The sequence below is a fragment of the Myotis davidii genome, unplaced genomic scaffold, assembly GCF_000327345.1.
Source record: "Myotis davidii unplaced genomic scaffold, ASM32734v1 scaffold370, whole genome shotgun sequence".
Taxonomy (NCBI): domain Eukaryota; kingdom Metazoa; phylum Chordata; class Mammalia; order Chiroptera; family Vespertilionidae; genus Myotis; species Myotis davidii.
Genome location: NW_006288615.1, coordinates 17,368,073 through 17,377,763, shown reverse-complemented (window position 1 = coordinate 17,377,763; position 9,691 = coordinate 17,368,073). Strand labels below are relative to the sequence as shown.

Sequence of the window (9,691 nt, the reverse complement as noted above, 5' to 3'; positions counted from 1 at the left end):
CTTCTGAAATAAAATTCAGTGGCACGTTGCCAGCTGGCCATTGGAAAGCTAAGGGCAACAATAGAAACTGAAGACAGGAGACACTTTTCTATGGTATCTTGTCCTCCCGATACGCAGAAGAAATACAAAGAAGAAAGGCCCTGTTGGGATCCCGCAAAAAGATTTGGCCTACCAGACAATGGAGTAACGGGAACAAGATACTACTCAGAAAGTAGAGACATTTTAAACCTCATTCGGTAAAAGCAATGCTTTAGCTACTCCCCCACCCCCACTCAGTAGCAGGACACAAGAACTGACAGAAATTTAACCAAGTAAGAAGGGGTTGTTTACAGCACAGACAATAGGCCGGCAGGTTTAATTTCCCCGCATGTAACTTAAAACCAGTTTAATGAAATAACTCCCAGATTTCAATGGCTGCTGACTCGGGGCCAGAAAGCCCGAACTGCCTTGGTTGCGAAGGATATGGTAGACGGGGCCGGAAACCCACAAGCTGTGGGAGCTTCTTTAACGATCCCTCCAGTGTCATGTGGTTCTTCCAGGCCTAGGAGTGCGGCGGCCTTTGAGAAGGCCAGTGAGGGCTGCCGCCAGTCACAGCTTTAGTTTGTGTTCCCTGCTGCGCTCTGGATCCCCAGCTACTGTGAGGTGGATGCTCATGTGAAGTGTTTGGTGGTGTCTCCCTGTGCTGGGGCTGCAGGAGAGGCAGAATGAATCCTTTGGGACTTGAAGTCCAGCAGTTTTGGATTAGGTGAGGCTAAGAGATCTCTGGGTGGTCAAGTCCAAGGTGTTCATGTGTGGGTCAGAAGTTCCGCCCCAATGAATGGGCCCGGCCGTGCCGCTCTGCAATCTGCTGCTCTTGCAGGGAGGCACGAGGGGTTTCGGACACAGCGCACCGTTGGTGGAAAGGTCTAGGTGTTTAGAGTAAGATCAACCTACTCTATAATCCTGCTGCCCCTCCACTTATTCTGTGACCTCAGCAGATTACTTAACATGTTTAAAACTATATATTTTTTTCTCCTGGAAAATGGTAATAATACCGACTTTGTAGAGTTGCTGGGAAGATGAAATGAAGTAAGGTACACCATATGTTCATCTCACACCTGGCCCAAAGTGAGCACTTGATTCCTTAGGCCCTGGGGGAAGATTACCTGCTCAGATGGCGGAAGTTTGCCAGAAAACACACTGATACATTAATCTTTGTTAGAGGAAACTTGGGAGAAGAGTATCAATATCAACTTTTTCACCAACTCAGTTTATCTGAAATATATTTAAAGTGCCCTACTAGTATATGCCAGGCACTGAGGACCCAGAAATGAATAAGGCAGAGCTTTGCCCTTAGTAAAAACACCTCCTTGTACAAGTAGGTTTCAAGCCTTTTGACTATGATCCATGATAGGAAATACCACAATGCAATGCAGTACATACTTTCACACACAGTATTCAAATAAAATTGGAACAAATGTTTCTTAAAAGATTTTTTTTTTCAATCCTGTTTTGTTTTGTTTTTCTTGTGTGTTTTTTGTTGTTGTTGTTTTAGAGAGGAAGGGAAAGGGGAAGAGAGAGAAACATCAATCGGTTACCTCCTGTGTGCATACGGATCAGGAATCCAACCCACAACCTGGGCATGTGCCCCGACCAGGAATTGAACCCTAGATCCTTCGGTGCATGGGATAATGCTCTAACTAACAGCCATATTTTCCAGGGCTGGAACAAGTGTTACTTGCTTGAAATAATACTTGCCTTTGCATGCAAAGCATTCTGATATTTTTTATGCTATTTTATTTCATTTAAAAAGCTGACAGTGACGTACTAAACTGATTTTACATCTGCTTATAGATCACAACCTTCAGTTTGAAAAATACCAACACTGACCTTCCCAATAACCAGGGCTGGCATGAGCCCTTGTTAGGGAGGTGACCACTCAGAGAGGCCCTGGATCTTGACTATTCTAAGTCAGTCCTGAATTCCACCCCCTCACCTTTGATTCCTGGTTTAGGCATAGACATATGAAACAATTCTAGCCAATGAGATAAGAAGGGACTTCTTCAGTGGGTCTCCTGGAATGTTTTCCCTGCTGTGAAAAAGGGGCATGTAGAAGGGTCAGTCCTCTTTCGGACCCTGACACTGTTGTTCACATGTGCTGCCTGGACCTGGGGCAAGACCATGATTAATATGGTGACTCTATATGTGGGCCCCAAACCTGGCTATCACAGAGTGTGATAGAGAGGAAGAGCCTGGATTCCTGGTGACATTTGGGAGCCATTGAACGAACCAACTTTGGAATTGCCCTACTTTTGTATTAGTTATATGAGCTAATACATTTTTCTTATTGTTTAAACTTCCTTTAGTTAGAGTCTTTATTATTTACATCCCGAATGACAGACTGTTTTACCTGTCTCTTGCATCTGGAGCATGTGCTATGATTTTTTTTTTAACTTTGAATCACCTGGGAACCAGTAGAATCAAATTAAGGCCACTTAATTACTCCCTTAAATATGGTGTTTAATTAAGTGCATATCACGTAAATGGGCACTTTCTAATTGTTTCTTGTAAACTGTGGAATGACTGAATTGATCTTAAAATATGAGTTAACCAATGAAACAAGTTTAGCTGTGTGAATTTGGGCAAGTTACTTAACCTCTCTGTGTCTCAATTTTTTCCTCTGTTTATGCAACAGGAATATGAGACTAGAGATGATTTTCATATCTAGATTCTGTAATGCTAAAGGGTGGTGTCTGAGTGAAATTCTGCAGAGAGAGGAGTTTGCCGTTAAGTGGACGTTAGGACTATTAGTGGGGCCTATTATGTTTGACTAGAAAGTTTTACTTTGGAAGTTGGGTGTGGGGTGGTCTTATCCTGAGATTTGATCGGACAGGACTAGCAATCAGAGGATCCAGATTTAGGTCCTGGCTCTACTATTTGGTGGCCATGAAAGCCTCATACAGGCGCCACCATTTTCTGTGTATAAAGTTGCTTTGAATGCTGTTTTCTTTGAACATGTTTCCCCTCCCATAAAATGCAGGTGATAGTACCTTATCTGTTGACTTTTCATGATGGTAAGAGAATCAAGTGACGTAATATAGATTAAAGCACTTGGTTAGCCATTAATGTGCTATACAGAAGATTTTGCTGTCTTGGTGATGTAAACCATAGTGTGCATTTAGCTTGTGAAATTCTGTGCTTTGTTTCTAATAAACTCTCAGAAATTATTTAGATTCCAATTTTATATTGGAGAAATAGCCATGCTCCTTGGCAGTGAGCCTCTGACTCTCCCTCTCCTGGCTAACTAGTGGGCACATTCCATTGATTTTATTCTGAGATTTTTTTCACTTGCTAATAAATAACTACTATTGTTTTCATAAGAAGGGAACTGCACAAATGACTTGAGGGATGCAGAGGTGAGTTTGGGTTGAGTATAGAGACCTGCTTGCAGTTGACTTTTTCTTAGAAAAACCCAAATTTTCATTCAAATACAATACTGGCTCAGAAATCAGAACACCTCCTGATCCTCCATGGGCAGGGCAATGAGTTAGACATAAAAAAATATATTGATTTGTTGGCCCTGACAGTGAGGCCCAGTTTTAAAATAAAAGGGTAATAATTAATATTCCAAAATAAATGTGTGGAGTCAGGCTCTTCCTGCCCCCTCTTCCTGACCCCCCCCCTCCCCTCACCCATGAAATTCTACAGATCTTACTCATTCTTGTTGGTGATCTAATCTGAAGTACCAAGAGAATAAATGATTTCCCTGACTGGTGAGCGTCTCTCACAAACTCGTCATTAGAGCCGGGGCCCAGCCTGGACTCTGCCCCTAATGACCATCCCATATGTCTCTATAAATAGACCATGTGTGAATGCTTTTATCAGGCTTGGATTGGACAACAGTCATGACTCTCAACTTCCCTTCCTTCCCTCTTATCTGATTTTAAATGATCGCTGACAGCCAGGATGTGATAAAGGTACTGTGTTCAGAGTTCAGAGTTCTGAACACAATTTTTCAACATAAGGCTAGAAATACATATTTTAGACAAAAGATGGAAATCCTACCAATCGGTAGTGAACTCGCTCCGAGGGGCTCTCTTTGCTTTTCAGGAAACGTGGCTCTGGTCTCCTGTCCTTGTTAACACCACCTTCTTCAGTCTGGCTGTAAATCATTGCCTTGGCAACACCACTTCCCACCGTCCACAAGCTTTGGACAGCCTTTCTCTGTTTTGCCTTTGTCTCCTATTCATTGGCCAGTAGGGTACAGAAGCCCGTGACCCTGCTCATCCCAGCTTTGTTTTGTTCAAACTCTTGTGCAAAGAGGAAAACCAGGATTTTGAAACATGCTCTGGGCTGGGCTGTTCCAGTACACTGTAAATAAATCACAACAGAGCAGCTGGACAAGAGCACTTTTAATGGACAGGAGAGGCTGGCCAAAACAGGATTGGGCTAGGAGAGGGTCATTTTGTTGGAATGCTAATTTTGTGGGGGAGAATGCCGCTCCTGCGGCATTGCCAGCTGCACAGTTTGGGCAAAGCCTGTATATTTTCAATCTGCATTTACACAGGCTGATGTGTCATTAACGGCAAAAGTCAGGAGAGGGCGTTTAAAATGCAAATTAAAATGTAAACATAACATATAAGTTTACAACCAACAGTTTCATCTTCGCTGAGCAAGATTTTACCAACTGGTTTCAAAGGGGGAAAGGATTAACATTTACTAAGAGCCCACTGTGTGCCAGGCTCATTAAATTCTCATAGTAACCCTGTAAAGCAGATACTGTTTTTGCTGTACCACCACCCCTTTGAGAGTTGTGCCAAGGGGTGGTGGTGCTGGTGGGCGCTAATGTCGGCAAGCAGCAGAAAAGGGGTTTCAAAAGCAATGCCCAAGCTGCATGCCACTTAATTGCCCTGGGGGTCATCTCTGGATAAGGATTTTGATGGCCTAGGTAACCAGCTTAATTTTCCATAAGCTCTTGGGAAAACAGGTTGGATAACCCCATCAAATTATGTTGAATTAAACTGCATCCTTCAGGTGGAAGAAAGTATAGGGAGGATAAATGGCAATGGAAAAAAATAAAAGAAAGTAAAAGAAAAAAATAAACTGCATGCTAAGGTTCCAGGATAAGGTTGGTTCAATCACCCATGTCTTACAATTACTCCATGATTTTTTAAAAACCTGTATCTTATGTTTGAGCTGTTGTAACAGAATACCATAGACTGGTGGCTTAACATTTACTTCTCACAGTTATGGAGGCTGGGAAGTCCAAGAATAAGGTGCAGGAAGATCCAGTATCTTCTTCTTGCTTTATAGACAACCATCTTCTCATTGCAACCTCACATGGCCAAGAGAAAAATCATCTCTCTGCGTTTCTTCTTATAATGGTATAAGCCCATTCATGAGGGCTCTATTCTCATGACCCTAATTACCGACCAACCCCCCCCCCCAATACCAGCACATTGGAGGTTAGGATTTCAACATATGAATTGGGGGTGGCAGCACAAATATTTAATTCATGACAATCTGGTTTCAATGTCTCTGAGGTTATCAGATTCATCAAGGGGGCTTGACTACTTGATTGTGGGTACACCCATATGACCTGACTTTCCCTTTTGTCTGTTCAGTAATAGCTTAGGAGTTGGAGTAGGGGAAGGAATCTTCCTCTGTAGAAAAGTTCTGCCAAGGGGCAGTAAGGTATAGTGGTTACAAACAAAGATTTTGGGTCCAGATTTTGGATTCAGACTGAGGTTTATCATCCAAATTGTCCTATTTACATTTTGTGTGATGTTAGGATACTTTCCTAACCTCTTGAGGTCTCAGTTTCATCACTTATGAAATGGGGATGATAAATATGTTGCTTACCTCCCACAGAAGTTGGGAAGATTAAATGAGATACTATATATAGCATTCAAAGCAGTGCCTGGCATATAACAAACTCTCAAGAAGTACTTACTGTATTGCCTGTATTAGATTGCCCGGTCTACCATAACAAAGTACCACAGATGGGTTGGTTTAAATAATACAAATTTATTTTTTCACAGTTCTGGAGGCTAGAAGTCTGAGATCAAGGTTGGGTCTTTGAGGGTCATGAGGGAAGGTTCTGTTCCAGATGTCTCTCTTTATCTTATATATGACCATCTTCTTTCCATGTTTTCATATGGTCTTTCTTCTGTGTGTGTGTCTGTGTCCAAATTTCCTCTTCTTGCAAGGACTTCAGCCATACTGGATTTAGATCCACTCTAATTACCTTATTTTAATAACTCGATTGCTTCTTTCAGACCCCTACCTCCAAATAGGCCACATTCGAAGGAACTAGGTGTTCAGAATTCAACATAGGACTTTTTGAGGGACATGATTCAAACCATAACAGTGCCTAAACAAAGTTCTAAATGAAAGTTACTCTCAGGGGGAATTTTATTCCTTCAAAGTTGCCTGTTTGTTTTTTTCTTTTTTTTGAGTAACCAATGTAAATTTTCTGCCTTTCTCACGTTATCTCCTATTTATAAATTCTTTTTAAAAACTTACATAAATATGTTGGTCAGAGTTCTAAGGGTGCTGGAATTGTAGGTCAACCAGTAACTCAATAGATAAATATGGGGTGGGATTATTATAATATACTTAAGATTTTTTTTTTTGGCAAACTCAACTTTATTATTTTATTATTGAAAACACCATGGGAAATCTTCCTTCCTTCTTTCTTTCTTTCTTTCTTTCTTTCTTTCTTTCTTTCTTTCTTTCTTTATTTCTTCCTTCCTTCCTTCCTTCCTTCCTTCCTTCCTTCCTTCCTTCCTTCCTTTCTTTCTCTTCTTCTTTCTTCTACCTTCCTCCTTCTTCTTCCTTCTTTTTCCTTCTTCTTCCTACAAAAAGCTTTCTTGTTTTCATTTGGTCCAATGCATGGGAGAAGGCTCCAGGGTGGTTAAAAGGATGCCTAGTGGTTTTGGGGAGAGGCTCAGGCAAAAGCCAGACACCCGGGGAATACAGAGGGGCCCCTGAAGGGCCTCTGGGCTCCAAAGGCTCTGAGTTGTACTTGAGGGTGAGCCTTTTAAAGAGATACTCACCCAGCCCAGTCTGGGGGCCTGCCAGCCTGCAGAGGTGGCTGCGCATCTTCTTGATGAGTTTCACCTCCTCATCTAGGAAGTGGTTCTCCAGGAAATCACAGAGGTGAGGGTCTGTAAAAGCAGAACCTAGGGCAGATCCAAAAGGGCCTGGTTCAGGTTCTTTTCCATGTCCTAGGAAGCTTCCATGATGTCCTGAGTTTTGCCTCACTCACCTTGGGAAGGCTTCAGCATGTACTGGAAGAAAATGCGGCTACCATGCTAGTTTTGCATCTTTAAGAGATCCTCAGCGCCCTCACACTTCTTCTCTGCCAACTTGAGGAAGAAGTGGCCCACGCCCTCCAGAGCCACATCATCCCAGTTGAAATAGAAGCCCGGAGAGAGGTAGGTGCAAGAGGCCTGCAGATGCCGGTTGACCAGATGGTTGACTGGCAGCCTCCACCTCGGTGGAATAATTCTGATGAATTTGGGAACTCATCATTGTTCAGCAGTAAGGAGTTAAGGTCAAAAAATGGTATTGGCTGGTCTTGGAGGCTGGGGATGGCTGAGGTGGTTACGAAGACAGTGACTGGAAAAGAGGTTGGAGGGTGCTCAGAGGCTGAAAGAAAGGGCGTCCCTGGGTCTGTTCCAACCAGACACTGTTGAAGCAAGAGACAGATTGAGGGACCACCGAGGGCACTCCCAGCAATCTACTCTTTCAATAGGTGTTATTAGTTAGGAAATACTGTCAGTCAAGTCCCAAAATGCTTATGGCTGGCGTGAAGAGGTATGTCTGTGTGTGAGCTGGGACTGGTCAGGTGTGGCTGAGTACTGGGGTTTGACTCTCTGTCTACAGGTTAGTCATTCTCCCACAGGTAGGGTGTGTTAGATAAGATTATTCTGGGTGGCAAGTATCAGAAGTCAACTCTAGCTAGCTTAAGAAAAAAAAAAGAAAAAGAAAGGGATGTTTTGTGTACTTGGAAGATACTGGGAAATCGCAGAATTCCCAGGTCGCAGGACAGGAGTTCTAGGCCTGTGCCAGGTCTTTCCTATTTGCCCCTCCTCTCTGAGCAAGCAATCTGTGTCCTGATAGCACCCTGACTAAAAAGCATAGATTGTAAATCATTGACTCTCAGGCAATATTTTACCAAAGATGATTCATTTGACCAGTATGGCTGTGAAATTTAGTTGACAGCTTAGAAAAAATTGGAAGACCTTCACATAAAAATTCAGATTTCTCTTGGAAAAATAAAATCAAACAATGTGGCAACAGTAGCTCTCTTTACTGCATGGCAACAATTAGCTGGAGCTGAATAGTAGCTGCCCCTTTAGACTGGGCATGTCTCTCCTGTTAGACACGGTCTCCACCACTCCCTATTAACACCCAGACATAGACTTAGTGTTAGTGGCCATTTATTATCACAGTGGCATTGTTTTTATTATACTTGGCCTGCTTAGCAGCTGACCCTTGTAGGGTACTGAATTTGAGATATGTGTTCTGTGCTATCACAAGACTACTCATAGTTCCCAATTTCTGTGACTTCCAGTTCAACTATGACATTCCCGGGAGAATGGATGAGATTAGCTCAGCTGGAGGCAGGTAGCTACCTCAGTATCTTGTGGTTGAGCATCTGCTTGGGGGTCCATCCCTAAAGACCAAAAGTGGGGATTGTAAGAGAAGAATTGCTTCCAGAGAAGAGGGACCTACTACACTGCAGAGCTAGCTCTTGAACCAGTGATGTTATACCCATTTTATATTTTCCTTAAGCTTTAATTGCTGGGTGTGAGGTAACACCCAATAATGTCCCATTTAGTGAATTCTGCAAATTAAATGCTTCCAAGTGCAAAAATGGCAAAAATAAGTGCAATTTCAAATTTATTCTTTATGTAAGCAGTATCTGTGAGAAGGAGTGGAAATGGGTATACAAGCCACAGGCTGGTGCTCCAAAATTCCATATAAGACACAGGAGTGTTGTCTAGTTTGAGGCTGTTGGTCTAACACAGCTTTTGCATATCTGGAGTCCCAGGCTAAGGATCACAAAAGTGTGAACCCATGATTCTCTCTCTTTCCTGGCCCATGGCAGACATTGTTAATATCCTGCAGAATTCCTTACTGCTAAGCTTCAGAATCCTTCTTAACACTGTTCTCCAAGAAGCCAGCACTAACTAAGCAGGTGGAACATGAAAAAACAAAACAAAAAACACGATTTACCACTTCTGGCTTCCTGGGTGACTTATCATGGAGCCTCCTGGAGCTATTGGAGTCTGTGAGACTCCAATATTGGCGTGTGTGAGAGTCTGGATGGAGACTGCCATTCTGAGCAGATGAGAGGAGGATGCTCTCAAGTCATCAGGGTTACTCTGCCATCTTTGGTCTTTTTAAAATATATATATATTTTATTGATTTCAGAGAGGAAGGGAGAGGGAGAGAGAGACAGAAACATCAATGATGAGAGAGAATCACAAATAGGCCACCTCCTGCATGCCTCCCACTGGGGATAGAGCCCACAACCGGGGCATATGCCATTGACCAGAATCAAATACAGGACCCTTCAGTCCACAGCCAACGCTCTATCCACTGGGAAAATTGGTCTAGAGCTCCTTTTTTTATTATATATTCTTCATACAAGTTCGTTATTAGAGATGTGATTTCCAGACCTTTTCTCCCAGCCTGACTT

The 9,691-nt window shown here is 42.7% G+C and overlaps 1 pseudogene; it reads right to left on the bottom strand.

Annotated features, from left to right (window-relative positions):
- Nucleotides 1-6,029: 6,029 nt before the first annotated feature.
- LOC107182591 lies at nt 6,030-7,614 on the bottom strand (annotated as a pseudogene).
- Nucleotides 7,615-9,691: the final 2,077 nt, after the last annotated feature.